The sequence below is a fragment of the Solanum pennellii genome, chromosome 9, assembly GCF_001406875.1.
Source record: "Solanum pennellii chromosome 9, SPENNV200".
NCBI classification, from domain to species: Eukaryota; Viridiplantae; Streptophyta; class Magnoliopsida; order Solanales; family Solanaceae; genus Solanum; species Solanum pennellii.
In genome coordinates, this window is record NC_028645.1 from 46,005,117 (window position 1) to 46,023,020 (window position 17,904).

Here is a 17,904-nt window from a genome sequence, read left to right on the forward strand (position 1 = left end):
ACTCTTACCTATATTAGAAAGCTCTTGGAAAATAGTGAGGTTGGTATTAAAAACTTCATCTCAACTCACACAGAGCATTCACCCTTAAACTCCCCTTAATCGCATTTACTAACTTCATTCATTTATTCAAGTGTGAGTGTATGTACATGTAAACACACCTTGTACATAATAACAATTTCATAAACATTGAATTCTAGACATGATTACACCTTCATTCATAATTTCTCACACACTAGCATGATCAACATACACACATACTTCATTTAAGCATAATTTAAGCAAAACATACAATTCAAGATTCATAATGCATATTAACATGAGCCTCATCATTGTCACTTCATTTAACACATTAGGACTTCAAAGCCGTACTAACAAGACATACAAATGCATATTAATATACATCAAGTAAACACTTCAACCAAGAAGGTGGACCATACCACTCAAGAGCATTTCATAATAAGAGTTAAACAATATAACCAACTCAACATTTGACCAAGCTTTCACCACCTATAATCAATTACTCAATATTTCATCATAATATGACCCTTAGGGCTGTATCTAGTCCATAATAACAACATAATAAAACAAAATTTATACACTACACAAACATGTTCATTTAACCCATTTCTTAAGCTAAAACTTGAAAATATGTATAAGCATTAGTTCATTAGGGTTTTGATATTGAAATCATCCGTTAATACTAGAAACAACATATTTAAATCATTAAAAGACATTCATATGAAGACCCATGCTTAGAGTCAAAGATAGAAGAAGATAGAGTTTGAAAACCCTTTTTGAAATCTTTTAGAAATGGCTCCTTGAATGGATGATATTTCAAGGATGAATACCGTACCTCAATGAAAAGAAACCCACTAATTTTTTGTGAAGAACACATAGACCAACATCCCTCCAAGACCTTTATTGAGTCCAAGCTTCTATAGGGTTTTGAGAGAGTCTTTCTTGAGAGAGGGTTTTGGGTTTTCTTAAAATGAAGTGTAAAATTAGGTCTTAGTGTTTGAACCCTCTTAAAATACCTAAAATACCCTATAAAATCATCCATGATTTAGAAAAGACTTGTGGTGAATTTATCAAACGCCCCAAGCCAAGGAAGATTTTTGATAGCTTTATGCAGTCACCATCGACGCCCCTTTACAGACAGACCGTTGCCCAATTGACGCCCCTTAGATAGGATCTGTTGATTGGAGCTGAGGCTCTATATTGTTCAGTATTTTCTATCCTTGCAGGGCCAGTCGCTGCTTAAGGCCGACGGGCTGTTGTTTGGCCAGCAGTCCGTCCCTTGTGGCTGTTGTTGGTCACTACTTGGCAGCATCCTGCCAAAGGGATGGGGTCATCTTCTAGGGCCCCGTGTGGGTCCTAGTTGGGGTCATACCTAGACGTTAAACCCCTATACATAGTCTTCTAGTTCTTAGGAACATCCCAAATCAATTTTAATCAAAATGAACTCGTGAAACTCGCTTAAACACATGAGAACACACAAGCATTTTCTAAGGCACACCTTTCGAACATCACGGATGTTCTTGGATGTTTGACCTCCAAACAACACCAAACTTCATAAAATGCCTACGAATATCATTATTAATCATTTTAATAAAAAATTAACTCATTAAACATTTACGAAGTTGTAGTTCACCTTAGTTCGTTTTCTAGTATTACATTATTTAACTATCATTTGCACTTAATATATGATGAAGTGTATTTGATAAACGTTAAAACTTGAATGACCAACAAGGGTCCACTAGGATAGTTCATGGGTTAGACCACTGTCCGTTGAATGGAACCGTCTGTTGGTAGGTCGATGACATTTGATAGTTAATTTAGGGGTAGATTGTTCTTTTCCTAATTAATTTGTTCATTCCCTATGTCATTTTACCCAAGAATAGGACCCCTATAAATGTCATTTTAACCCCTAAAATCACCCATAAAATCATTTTTTCCAAAACTCAAAAGAAATCTCAAAGTCCTTCTCTTCAATATTTCTCTCTCTAAAACTTGAAGAAGATGGAAGAGTTGAAGCTAAGGTCAAGTTCAAGTCTCTATTCATCAAGAATTTGTGGGTTTTTTAATCAAGGTATGATGTATTTTATCCACAGAGTTCCTAAGATTCTCCATTTGAGTTAGGGTTTTCTTCCAACATTGTGGGTATTGATGAATTTTGATCCAATGATTGGGTAATGATTTTTTATGTATAAATTGAAAAGAATACATGTTTTTAGGATGAATTTACCTGTACGCATGCTTATCTAATTTTTCTAGGTTGAGATTGATGTAAATGGATTTGATGCAATTAATGGAAAATTTGAAGGTTTAGATATATTCTTTTAGGATTGATAAAATACATCAGAATTGAAGCTTATATGATGAATAATGATTAAGATTTCTTTTAGATGGAAGCTTATGAGATTATTATGATATTGAATTGCTTGAGATTGAGCTTATAGAATGACTATGTGATATAGTTTTTTGAGAGTAAAGTTTATGTTGTCAATTCTTGGATATTGATGTAAGTGTTGAGGAAGGGCCAGTTCCCATATGAATTACTTTTGTTTCTCATGTGAAAAGTTTTCTCAAATTTAATTGTTCTAGGTTGAAAGGATGGATAAACTATAATGAATCTAGACTAAAGACTAAAACTTATAGGTCAAGAGGTTAATACCCATGACCTCTAGATGAGAAGGATATGACGTGAGTCCCCATATTCTTTAGAGGAGACTACCCTTATCCCCTAAAATTGGACATAGATCTAAAATACCCACGATCTCTTATCGTGAAAGACACGGAAGAGAATACATATAATTCCTTATAGAATGTTGTTGAGGCAAATACCCGTGTCATGTGATGTTGGTCATGGCGGCTAATACATGTGATCCCATATAATGGACATGGAGGAAAATACATGTTACCATGTAATCAAGGAAAGAGGACCACCCTTAGACTTTATAAAAAGGCAAGTAGTGCTTAACCATCTTTATAAAAGATAAGCTAATGATTTGTTTTGATAGGTGATGATCTTAGATGATTGATAAGGTTATCTTCTCTGATGAGTAAGACTAGTAGAGGATTACCTATGTCTTGGCTAGGTATTGCTTTGAGGTTACTTGAGAAGTATCCCTTACATGTTGATGTTATCTATATGTGCATTGATTATGATTGTGACTTATATTGTCTAACTCTTATGTTTTTTGTTGATGTTGATGCATGTTATCATATTTAGTTTATTCTTATACTAATACATACTCTTGCCTACATTTCTTGTCCAAATGTAGGGTACAACACTATCAACTCTCATTACCGTTGGTAGGACCTTAATTGAGCAAGACTTGAAGACTGGTGAGTCATCATAACATTGGAGGATTTGGCCACCATTTCTCTTATGTGCTTTCATTTTATGTTTTAAACACTATTATATGGATTGTTTCCCAAGATATCCATGTTATGGTTTCAGACAAAGTGTAATAGACTTTCATTTTTTTATATAAAATGGTTCTGGAAAATGTTTTAAATTTCCTCTCATTTCTACTGTCTTATGTTATGAAAGTTAAGTGACATATATGAGGCCTATTGGGGTCTTGTATGTCATGTTACATCTAGGGGGCAGCCTTGGGAAGTGATGAACTTGGTAATAAGATAGAATGGTTCTAGGATGTCTCTAAACCACGTCTAATAGAGTCCTGTTCGTATGTGGGAACTGTGCCACATTTATGAATGAGAAGTTATTAAATGTTTCGGAACCTTCACTTCTTCATTTATCCAAGTCATGTGAAAGATTTTAACTCTATAAGGTCTTTCTCCTAATTTTTACTGAATGGTATACAAGATATGACTACTTAAAGGGATTACGCAAGACTGACTAAGATAGAAGAGATTAACCAAGGAGCTCCTCCCAAGCTCCTAAAGCTCTGATTCTTTGGCCACCAAGTGACGAATGCAAAAATTAGGACCATTTTTCAAGTGTTGTCTCAAACCATGATAGCCCAAGCCAATATGGATGTTATGAACCCCGTTAGCCCAAATATGGGTACGAGAGCATCAAGAGTAACTGACTTCTCTATGATAAATCCTTTGGAATTCGACGGTTCTAAGGTTGGGGGAGATCATCAAAAGTTCATTAATGAGGTTTACAAGATCTTGGCTATTATGGCACTAAATTCGGCTGAAAGACGAAAATATCCGCTTATCAACTTAAGGATATTGCTCAAATTTACCTTAACAAATGGAAGGAACCAAGACTGGTAGCTGTAGGTCCCCTAGAATGGGAAAGATGTAAGTCTACTTTTCTTGATAGGTTCTTTACTCTTCAGATAAGGGAGCAAAAGAGCTTGAGTTCATCAATATCTGACAAGGAAATATGAGTGTGAAAAGGGACATGTTTTGAGGTTCATTCAATTATCCAAGTATGCTCCTTGTTCATGATATGGATATTGCTCGTATTTTGACTCACCCCCAACAGATTGAAGAAGAGAAACATAAATAAAGGTTTAGGGAGAAGAAGAGGCTTATAATCGGTGATGGTAATTCTCTTATGCTAGCCTTAATCTTCAAGGAGGTGGTAATGGACCTCCTTTTCCAGATTGTTGTAAGTGTGGAATAAAGTGGGTGGGTGAATGTCTAACGAGTTTTAATGATTGTTTCGGTTGTGGTAAGATGGACCACAAGATAACGTATTTTCTGTAAACTGCTAAATAATGAGAGGAGATAGTCATCGTAGGGCTCAACCTTATCCCTCATCCAGTCCAAGTGGTTTGGGTACTAATACTCCCAAGAAATATAGGTTCTATGCACATTAGACTCATGGTGAGTAAGAGGCTTCACTGGATGTGGTGAATAGTATGAATAAAGTCTTCTACTTGGATGTATATGTTTTACTTGATCCCGGTGCTACATTGTCTTCGATGACGGCATATGTGGCTATGAGATTTTATATGCTACCCTAAGTGTTGTTAGGATCATTTTTTGCCTCTACTCCTGTAAGAGATTTTGTTTTGACTGTCGGGAATATAGAAAGTGTTTCGTATTTTTATCCCATACCATAGAGTTACTCTTGTTGACTTATTATAGCTTGATATGCTAGATTTTTATGTCATCCTTACGATGGACTAGTTGCATTATTGTTATGCTTTTTTTGATTGTAGAACTTGAGTAGTCAAGTTTCAACTCCCGAATGAGCATGTCCTACAGTGGAAGGGGGAATTCTATGTTGAAAGGCTATTTCATTTCTTATCTTAAATCTATAAAGATGATTTTTAAGGGTTGTCTATCTAGTTAGGGTGAGGTATTTGGATTCTTAAATCCCTAATCTTGAATCGTTCCATGTTATTAATGAGTAAACAAAAGTGTTCCATATGATCTACCCGATATTCCTCTAGAAAGGGAAATAGATATTGGTATTGACCTTATTCCGGATACATTTCTTATTTTTGTTCCTCCTTATAGAATGGATCCACTGTACCTTAAAGAATTAAAATATCAATTGAAAGATTTGTTAGATAAGGGTTTCATCCGACCTAGTATCTCTCCATGAGGTTTTCCAGTGTTGTTTGTTAAGAAGAAGGTTCACTCCGAATGTGTATTTACTATCGACAATTGATTAATGTGACCATTAAGAATAAGTATCTTCTTGGATTATTTGTTTGACCTACTTCAGGAAGCAAGTTATTTCTTTAAGATTGACCTCAGATCGGGCTATCACCAATTGAAGGTGAGAGAGGGTGATATTCTGAAAACGACTTTTGTAACCTAGTATGGTCATTATGAGTTTTTGGTAATTTCATTTGGTTTGACTAATGCTCCAGTGTCATTCATGGACTTGATGAATATGTTATTTAGAATATACCTTGATATGTTCGTAATTGTGTTCATTGATAATGATAAGAAAGAATTGGTACGAGATGTATGTATATAGATTGGACCATTTGGGTGTTCGGTTGATGGATTCCACAAAGGGTAGAGCCATGGTTAATAATGGTTCTTAATCATCTTTTGTGAGTGATGTGAAAGTTAAGCGATGTCTAGATCCGACTTTGATATAATTGAAAGAATTGGTGCTCAAGAGTCTTTCTTCCAATGGGGAAATGGGGTAATTCGATGCGGAGGTCGATTATGTGTTCCAAATGTTGATGACTTAAGGGAACAAATATTGACAGACGCCCATAGTTGTCGATATTCCATTCACCTGAATGCCACAAAGATGTACCATGAATTGCGGGAGGTCTATTGGTTGAATGGGATGAAGAAGGACATTACTAGATGTGTGGCTAATTGTCCAAATTATAATAAAGTGAAATTTGACCATCATAAATTGGGCAAATCATGAAATTAGAATTTTTACTTATGAGTGGGAATAATTGATTATGGACTTCATAGTGGGGTTTCCATGTATTCAGCGAAAATGTGATTCGATTTTTGTCATAGTAGAGTGAATGACGGAATCGGACTATTTCATTTGCATCAAAGTTTCTTATACGGGGGAAGACTATGATAAGTTATATTTGAGGGAAATGGTAAGGTTTCATAGTGTTCCCTTGTCCATTATCTCTGATCGATGTACTAAATTTACTTCTTAGTTTTGGGAGTTGTTCCAAAATGGTCTTCGAACTAAATTTAAGCTTATCACGGCTTTTTCACCCATAAACCAATGGCAAAGCGGAGCGAATGATCCAAACTTTAGAGAACATGTTGAAAGCATGGGTCATTGATTTCAAGAGAAGTTGTGATGATCACTTGCCATTGATAGAGCTACCATTATAGTATTAGTATGTCTCCCTTTAAAGATCTTAATGGTAGGAGGTGTAGATCTCCTATATGGTCGTTGGAGGTGTGTGAAGTTGCCTTGATAGGACCAAAGTTAATTCATGAGTCAAAGGAGAAAGTTCGTCTTATTAGAGAGAGGTTGAAAACATCCCAAAGTCAACAAAAGTGCTATGCCGACGTTAGAAAAAAGACGTTGAGTTTGAGGTTAGTAACTCCGCCTACTTAAAATGTAAACTATGAAGGGTGTGATGAGATTTAGGATTAAAGGGGAGCTTAGTCAATGATACATATGTTGTATCAAATTTTGAGACATGATGGAAAGGTCGTTTATGAGCTTTATTTGCCGAATGATTTGTCAACAATGCATCCGGTGTTCCATGTCTCTATGCTAATGAAGTGTGTTGGATTCGACATCCATAGTTCCCCTAGAAGACTTGGGGTTGACAAAAGTCTCTCTTATAATGAGGTATCAGTGGAGCTCTTATACTGGCAAGTTAAGGAGTTGAGAAACAAGGAAGTTGCTTCCATGAAAGTTTTATGCTAGAATCATTTAGTTGAAGGTGCTACTTGGAGGCCGAGGCCAATATTATGTCCCAATATCCTCATTTTTTTCCTTCTACTCTAGCTTGAGGTAATGAGCCTCCTCGTTATATACTTCTTGTCTGGATTCATGTGTGTTTTAGATGTTCCGTTGATTTATTTATGCTATGCATGTTTATGAAAAACTTGTGTTTTGAAAGAAAATGAGTTTATATGATTGATTTTCCTTATGTTGTAGCGCATTAAGTATGAGTTGATTATAGACTCCATAAGATGAATTGATGAACATGTTTTACTACTTATGAGCTCCATGAGATTGTGTTGAACATGCTTTTAGCTTGGACAACGTAGTTCTTCCTTAAACATGAGAAATTATTAAATTCATGCATACTGGGTTGCTAGATGTAGTTCCTACTTCCTTATGATGAATTTGAGTATGTTTAGCTTGGAGATGATGTTTCCTCCTTGTATATGTGTATTGCATGCATGATGGGCTAATAGAGTTAGTTTCACCCCTATTATAATGTTTTTAGAATGTCATAACTTGGAGTCGATAATTTCTCCTTGGTTGCATGCGTTACATGATTAGGTTGGGTAGTTAGTTCCTCTCAAAATCTTTCAGATACAATTTGAATATCATTTGCCGAATGAACCTAAGGGGAAGATATTGTAACACCTTGGATTCGAAAGCCAAAAGCCTATTAAAATGCAAAACTCCAAGGTGCCATCCACAAGGTCCATCCAAGGCCCATGGTGTGGGCCAGGGACCATAGGTGGGTCTAAGGATTCTTCCATCATAAGTTTTGCAGGGCAGGGTCACAATTAAACCTACGGATGATAGGTGGGTCCACAATCCATGGTCCATGAGTCCGCTGATTTGACAAAAGTCTACGACCACAGACAACAGTCCACCAGGACAAACCGTGCATCAAATCACGATAAGTCAACTGGGTGCGTCGGTCGGCAGTTCGGTGATGGTTGGCAGTTAGTTCAGGGTAGTTTGGGCTTTTCCTAATTAATTATTTCATATACTACTTCCTTTTACCTAAGCCTAGGACCCCTATATAAGTCATTTTAACCCCAAAACTCACACATTCAAATCATTATTTCCAAAACCCAAGAGAAATTCCAAAGTTCTCTCAAACATTTCTCTCTCTAGAACTTGAAGAATAAGGAAGAGTTGAAGCTAGGGTCAAGTTCAAGTCTCCATTCCTTAAGAATTTCTAGGTTTTGTAATCAAGGTATGATGGATTTTCATCCATAGATTCTTTTTTTAAGTTGGAGTCCCTAAGATTCCGCAATTGAGAAAATGAAACTCCCCAATTTAAGCTAGAAGTATTCTTTTAGGATTGATCAGATGCATTAGAATCGAAGCTTATATGATGAATCATGATAGGATTGATTTTAGATTGAAGATTGTCTGATGATTATCCTATTGAATTGTTTGAAATTGAACATACTTAATGACTATGAGATATAGTACTATGAGAATAAAGCTTATGTTGTCAATTGTTGATTATTGATGTAATTATTGTGGAAGGGGTAGTTCCACATAACTTACCTATGTTATGCATGTGAAAGGCTTTGTCGCATTGAATAATTCTAGGTTAAAAGGATTGCTCACCAAAAATAAATCTAGACTAAAGACCAAAAATGATGAGGCAAGAGGTGAATACATGTCACGACCGGGGAGCACCCCGTAGAAATAACCGGCGTCTTCATCCTCGAAGAGGACTTGGACTAGCCCTTAGCATTGTCATTACATATCATAGGTCAAAAAATGCGGAAAATAAAAAACTTTTACATAGTGAAGTACTTAGACTTCTCAGTTGTCATATATGGAGTTGACATAGAATCCTCACTTATACAGTTTACATAGACTTCTCATTTAGCATAAACATTTATTTAAGAGTCTAATATCTTGTATCATATATAACCATCTAAAAGAGTATTACAAAGTTGGGCATACCCATACGCTAATACAATATGCCATATATAGGCTTACAACAATAGTCTCAAGAAATTGGAAAGAAACAATCGTCTTTAGACATAAGCAATACTATTAAGATGGAAAGGTGGCATCATCCTCAAACATTAAGGACTCGCCAACAACACGGGGAAAAGTCCAAGTTTTCTTGCAAATGGCCTCTAAGGACCTCAACGACCGGAACCTACATATTTGTAGAAATGGAAGAAATATGGGTTAGTACGAACTACATGTACTAAGTATGGGTATATGCAATAAACAATTTGAAGACATGCACAAAAGGGACCATTTCTTTAAAAACATGCTAAGTCATTTGAAAATGCTTTATGCACAATCAAGAGAGCATAGAAAAGTGAAGGATTACAACAACAAAATACATGTTCATAACGAAGGATAACATCGACATAAATGCATATCAACATTCCATTTTCAATAGTTCATATTATCAATACATACAAGAGCCTTACCAACAACCCCATCCCAAGCCTACAAGTGCAATACTCATGTGAAGACCCAGAACTCCACACGGTCAAGTAAACAAGGAAAGGGATTATAATAAATGTCTGGCTTCTTCCTAAATTTGTCCCCTTACCTATATACTCCATCTCCCCTTGGGATAATGCCTCATTGAACTTTCTAAGAATCAATTTCTTTAACTCCATCAATAGAGGATCAAGATATTTCTTAGACTTCACCTCCACCACTAATGATGATTCGGAGTAATGATGATCCATAGACCCTCCTATTGGAGAATCTGCCAACCGAACACCCAACCGAGCCAATCTATGAACCTCTTACACAATTTTTTCCTTATCATCGGGAAAATGGGCTACACTACCCATTAAAATATGACTTAGAGCATTCGCAACCATATTGTCCTTGTCAGGGTGGTAGAGAACACTCATATCATAGTCCTTCAAAAGTTCAAACCACCTTCTTTGTCAGAGATTCAACTCCTTTTGAGTGAAAATATATTGAAGGCTCTTGTGGTCCATAAATACATCCACATGGACACCATACAAGTAATGCCTCCATATTTTCAAAGGAAACACTACGACTGCTAATTCAAGATCATGAGTTGGATAGTTCTTCTCATTCACCTTGACTTTTCTAGATGCATATGCTATCACCTTACCATGTTGCCTGAGGACAAAATCCAAACCTATTCAAGAAGCATCACAATACACTACAAATCCTTCGGTACACTCCGGTATGATCAACATCGGAGCGGAGGTAAGCTTATCTTTCAACTCTTGGAAGCCTATTTCACAAGCTTCCAACCATTAAAACATAGCATTCATTTGGGTTATGGTTGTCAAAGGAGAAGCAATGGATGCAAATCCATCGACAAACCTCCTATAATACCAGCTAAATCCAAGAAACTTCGATGTCGGTTGGATTCAAAGGTCTAGGCCAATTCTTAACAACTTCTATTTTCTTTGGATTAACCTCAATACCCTCTCTTAAAATAATGTGACCAAGAAATACAACCGATCTCAACCAAAATTCACACTTACTATATTTAGAAAACAGTTGATGATCCTTGAGGACTTGCAATACTACCCTCAAATGACCCATGTGATCATCCTTAGTCTTAGAATACACCAAGATATCATCAATGAAGACAAATACAAAGGTGTCAAGGTAATTCCAGAACACTTTGTTCATAAGGTCAATAAAAGTCGTCAGGGCATTAGTTAGACCAAAAGACATTACTAGGAACTCATAATGAATATACCTAGTTCAGAAAGCCATTTTAGGTTTATTTTTACCTTTCACCCTAAGTTGGTGATACCCCGACCTCACATAAATTTTAGAGAAGTACATTGCTCTTTGGAGTTGATCAAATAAATCGTCGATCCTACGGAGATGATACTTATTTTTTTATAGTGACCTTATTTAGTTGACGATAATCAATGCATATCCTAAGATATCCTTCCTTATTCTTAAAAAATGAACCCAGAGCGCCTCATGGCGAAATACTAGATTTTATGGACCCCTGTCTAATAAGTCTTTTAGTGAATCTTTAGCTCTTTCAACTCGACCGGATCTATCCAGTAAGGAGGGATTGAAATAGTCTTCGTATCCGGCGACAAGTCTATGCCGAAGTCTATTTCCCATTCGAGAGGAATGCTGAGCAAGTCATTGGAAAAGATTTCTAGAAAATCTTGCACTATGGGTACTGACTCTAAAGAAGGAATCTCAGACTCAAGATCCTTGACCCTCACAATATGGTTGAGACAGCCCTTAGAGATAATCCTACAAGATTTTAGACACGAAATGATTCGACCTCAAGGGATTGATTTTCCCCCCTTCCATTCTAAGATGGTTTCATTAGGGAATTGGAACTTAACTACCCTTGTTTTATAATCAATAGAAGCAAAACAAGCATTCAACCAATCCATCCCCAATATGACATAAAAATCCAACATATCAAGTTCTACCAAATCAACCAATGTAACTCAATTGGGAAATGCTATGGGACAACTCCTATAGACTCTTTTAGCAACAACAGAGTCACCCTACGAGGTAGTAACCACGAAAGGTTCTACAAAGATATCAACTAGAACATCAAACTTTTTAGCTACTAAAGGAATTACAAATTATTAAAGTAGCACCGAAATCTATTAAATCATAGACATCAATAGAAAACACTTGTAACATACCGGTGACGACATCGAGAGAATCCTCTTGTTCAACCCTATAGCACAGAGCATAGAAGCGGTTCTTCTTAGGAGCATCGAAACTAAGACCTTTTTCTTGAGATTGGTTAATATCCTATCCTCTAGCCTTAACAATGGGACAATCTCTAACCTTATGACCATCCTTTCCACAACTAAAAAAATTACCCATTCCCACCAAGCATTCGCCCATATGCTTCTTACCACACTTGGTACAAATAAGTTTCTCACTTGGTGAATTTCCACTTCTTCCCCCTTGGGACCTAGGGTTAGACACCCTATCCTTGCTAGCCTTGGGAAATTTAGTAGGAACTTGGTTAGAGAATTTCTTCATGTAACTTAGGCTTAACTTGGATTTCTAACTTTCCTTTAGAAGTACCTCCTTCATAAGCCTTTGCCCTCTTGAATTCCCTATTATTCCTCTTGAGCCTACTCTCCTAAACTTGTTGAGCATGCACCATCAAACAAGAAATGTCCATGTTTTCATGAAGCATCGCCGAACGACACTCTTCCACAAAATCATCAGACACACCCGTCACAAAATGACTCATTTTATCTCTAGGATTGGACACCAAATAAGGATCATATTTGGACAATTTAGTGAATTTTAAAGAGTACTTAAGCACACTCATACCTCCTTGACGAAGGTTGATGAACTCTTCCACCTTAGCCTCTCTTTTCTCCCTTGGGAAGAACCTATAAAGTAAGGCTTTCCTAAGTACTTCCCAACTTATAGGACCCGCTTAGTCACCTTGTAGATCTTGGTCGGACGATTGACTAGAGCTTGGTCTTGAGGAGGAACTTGATTGTCTTGGGGAGGAACTTCCGCATTACCAATCTCTTCTTCAACTCTCCTTGAGGCTGCCCTTCTAGTAGTCATAGCCTATAACCATAATAAAGGGATTAGAATTAAAAAACACATAGAGTTACCACTCTTGAGGCACGACTTTCAAGATTACCAAAAGGTGAGAATTTCCTAAGAATCACATAGTCTATCATTCATAAGTGTGGCACGCTTCACACCCATGAACAAGACTCTACTAGACGTGCTTTAGTGAGACATCAAACCTAAGATTACTCAATATCATGCTTTGATACCAACTTTGTCAAGATCGAGAAACACCCCCTAAACGTATCCAGCGTCTTTGTCCTCAAAGAGGACTTGGACTAGCCCTTAGCATTCGCCATTACCTATCATAGGTCAAAAACATGGAAAATTAAAAACTTTTATATAGTTAAGTATACTTATACTTCTCACCTATCATATATGGAGTTTACATACAATCCTCGCTTATGAAGTTTACATAGACTTCGCGTTTAGCATAAGCATTCATTTAAGTGTCTAATATCTTGTCTCACATATGACCATCTAAATAGGTATTACAAAGTTGGTCATAACCCATAAACTAATACAATATGCAACATATAGGCTTACAACAATATCCTCAACATATAGGAAAGAAACAATCGTCTTTAGACAGAAGCGATAATACTAAGATAGAAAGGTGGAAGCATCCTCGAACATTAAGGACTTACCAACAACTTGGGAAAAAGTCCAAGTCTTCTTGCAAATGGCCTCTAAGCACCTCAATGGACCGAACCTACATATTTTTAGAAATGGAATATGGGTTAGTACAACTAAGTATGGATATATGAAATAAACAATTTAACACATGCACAAAAATGACCATTTTTTTAGAAACATGATAAGTCATTTGAATAGTCTTTATGCACAATCAAGAGAGCATACACAAGTCAAGGATCACAACAACATAAGACATGTTCATAAACAAGGATAACATCATCATAAAGTCATATCAACATTCCATGTTCAACAGTTCATATCATTTAAGACGTACAATACCCTTAGAATACAAGTGCAATGTTCATGTGAAGCCCTATAACCCCACACAATCAAGTAAACAAGGAAAGAGATCATAATAAATGTCTTGTTTTATTTAACATAACCTCATGTATAGTCAGTCATCTTCATACATATAGCAATTTAGACCAATATCATGTTCATCACTGTAACCAACATCATATAAGTGCAACATCATGTAAAGTCAACATTATACATTTCATGACATCATAGCATAAGAAAAACATCCTAGGACTCCTTTCAAGGACAACTTGTGGAATGCATAAGTAGAGTCTCATACACCTACCAACACTAAGTAATACCCTTTTGAGTCACCCTAGTTAGTGTCCATCTTTATTACTTCATTCATTTATTTTACTTTCGGCAACAATCTCCTTAACCGACAGTAGACCATGTGAGATAAGCATGAAATCCGGTGTCATGAAACCCTAAACCGAAAGAAGATACTCTACTTGCCAAGTAGAACAAAAAATGAACATATCATTTAATGTGGATCCACTAGCTAGTTTTGCTATGGGGGAAACATAGCTAAGGAACTAGGAGATATGTATTAAACCCTCTTCATGCCCATTAGAATTGGAGTCTTCATCTCATGAGAATCATTGTGAACCTACCTTCTCATATTGGGAAGGGACACCTCTCATATCTAGTTCGCTCGGGTCTAAGCTAAAGTCCCTTTTTGAAATGTCTTTAAGCCTTTCTTAATCATCATATCTTAATATAGGTCATAGGAGACTAAACCCTTGTATAATAGTTCATTAGCTCACTACGTATGGGATGAGAACTTCCTTTAATCACAAACCATCATTAGTGAGATCAACACATCATGCTCAAAGTAACAGGCACACAAGAGAATCACCTTCAACCTTGTATCATCATACCCTTACCATGATCTCACAATTCAACATTGTAACAACCAGGGAGCACCCCTTAAAAGTTACAAGGCGTACTTGACCCTTTGGGGGTCTTGTAAAAGCCTCATAGCAATCATTCATTGCATAAGTATGAAAAGTAGTGCAGAATTAAGACTTTTCACAATAATATTAATAATAATCTTCTTTTATAAAACTAAGGAATAAGTCTCATCATCACAAGCCAACTTAAAGACACATCTTAATATCTAAAGTTCACGGCCCTTAACCTTTAAAGGAACACATTAAGTCTTAAACAAAGTCTTAAATGAAGAAATTAAAAGAAACATTGTCTATGTCCTCGAATATATGAGGACATATCTATCTTGAGAAAATTGACTTCCCATGTTTTGCCTCCTAAAAACCTTCACTTGCCTTCCACCTATACTTTGGAATATAGAAGAGTATAGGGTTAGTACAAACATTGTACCAAGTATGGCATTATGCAAAAACATGAAAAAGAGGACATTTTAGTTGAAATAAACCTTTCATGCTATTTTAGTAAAGCCTTCATGAGTCAAGTCACAAAACATCATATAAATCATCATTTAGCATATAAGGTAAAACTTCCATAACTTCAAAATAAGGTCCTATTTAAGAGTAAACCCATATCATATATATTTTTCCATTGCAAAGTTATCCTAAGACTCATTAAGGTAAGACATGACGAAACTTCCCATACAATATCTTCAATACATACCTAAGTGATCCTTACGACAACCAAGGATAAGCATACATCATTACATTTAAAAAGTCAACACTCATTGCTAATACTACTAGGAGAAAACATGCATTTAGGAGTTTCACGTAAAGGACCATACTCCAAGACAACCCCAAGTTACACTTGGTGCAATGTGAAAGAAGCATCCCATACTACTACTTCCACCTTAGTGCTCCTTGAGAATTCCCTTAGACTTGGCACATCACATTCATCATATACATAGCTTTCATCCTACAAGACATAATATCAACATGTTTCTTTAACATTAGACATAAAGTCAATTACTTCATTAACATCATATAATAAGTCATTCATACATTTTCATATAAGGACACACCAAGACTCCATCCAAATGCCTACTTGTACAATGAATAGATAGCATACCATTTCACCACCTACGTAAGTAGTACACCCTTTAGAAGACTTAGTTCATAACATTCACTTGTGGGGGCTAGCTTTTAACTGACATAGACCATGAGAGCTAGACATAGAATCCCGGTATTAACCCCTACCGGATGAGGGATCCCCACTTGCCTAGGGTAGGGTTATACTCTTTAGCCTGTACATGGAATCTCCAATAGCTACAGTTATGCGGGCGCATAGTCAAGGGATAAAAAGATTGCTTCCAAGTAACTCATCTTACTCACGAAGAGCACTCATCTCAAGAGGTACATTGGGTATAACGTCTCTACTCACGAAGAGTATCCACCCCTTCTTCAAATCCTATCGGTGCTAAGATTTAACTCCCCCACAGAGTCTTAAAAATTCATTTACTATATGTTAAGGGATAACTATTAAGTACTACATCTAACTAATGAAGAGTACTTATCTGTATATGTTACTTTTGAATGCCCAATATCAACTCATGAAGAGTATCCAACCTCCAACCTATCTTAGAAATCTATTGGGAATAGTGAGTTTGCTACTAAAATCTTCATCTCAACTCAAGAAGAGTGTTCAGCACAAAATTCCCCTTTTCATTACTACGATGCTTTAGGATTAGTAGGGAATGGTCTATATATTTCATCCCTCTACTCACAAAAAGTGTCTACCCTACAATCCCCCATTTGCATTCATAACGTCATTCCTTCATTCATAGTGTGTGTGAATAAAAGTTAGAACAACTTTCATATAATCTCCATTATTCATAATATTGACTTATAAACATGATCATACTACATTAATCATAATTTACACATTATCATGCTTCACACACAAATGTACTTCATTTAGATATAATATCTTCAAGATACACATTTTGAACTTCATAAGACAATATCAAGCATACACATCATAATAATCACTTTACTTCATATGTTATGCCTTCAAGGCAATAATCATAGTACACATAAACATTCATATACTTCAAGTAAACACCACCACCAAAGGTGGACCATACCACTCAAGATTACTTAAATAAGAATAAACAACATAAACTAACTTACCCTTCATCCAAGCATTATCCACATTTTCTCAAGGCTACACAAAATAATCATAATAAAACATAATAAGAAAGTAGGTTATCCAAATACAACATAAGGAACGCAACTCTAACATTATCTAATCAAAAACAAAATCACTTCATAAGTCAAAAGTTGAGAATAAGCATGAGCATGGGTTCTTTGGGGTTTCAACCTTAAAATCATCAAGTAACATTTAGAATAACATATTTCATTCATTAAAACATTTTCATGCAAAGACCATGCTTAGAATCCAAAATAGAAGACTTTGGTGTTTGAAACCCATTTTGAAAAGTCTTTGGAATGTCTTTTTGAATGAAAGAAGATTCAAGGATCAACTACAATACCTCAATATGAAGAATCCCACGATATTTGGTAAAGAAACTTGAAGAATTTGACCTTCTTCCTTGGAGCTCAAAGCTTCATGAAAATAGAGGTTTTGGAGAGCTTTTGCTTGGAGATGAGGGTTTTGATTTGATGGAGGAATGGGGGTTTAAAGTGACTAAATAACCATCCCCAAATAATCCCTAAAGTTCTAAAAATACTCCTACACTAATTGGACCCTTTTGAAAAGTCTAATTTGACTTTAAAACGACGAGACCAACTCTGGGACATGGTTGCGCATCGCGGGGGTCACCTCCAGATCGTAGTTCTGGAATTTATTTTGGGACAAAATGTTTCATTTTGGCTCCTCTTATTAGGAATAAATTTCCCTTCAAGTGATGCAGGTGCGACACGCCCTTGGTTCCACATCATGGTTGCCCGGCAGCTTCCTTGGCGAACGTTTTGGTCCTCCTTGGGGAACCTTCGGGTGGTCAACAGGGAGTCATACTCAAATGTTTTGACCGTTAGTATGTCCTTATAGGTAATAGGGTCATCTTCACTAGTATTAGACTCCAAAAAACACCTGAAAAGATGCACAACAAACAAGGACACACTAGCGCGCACACAAGG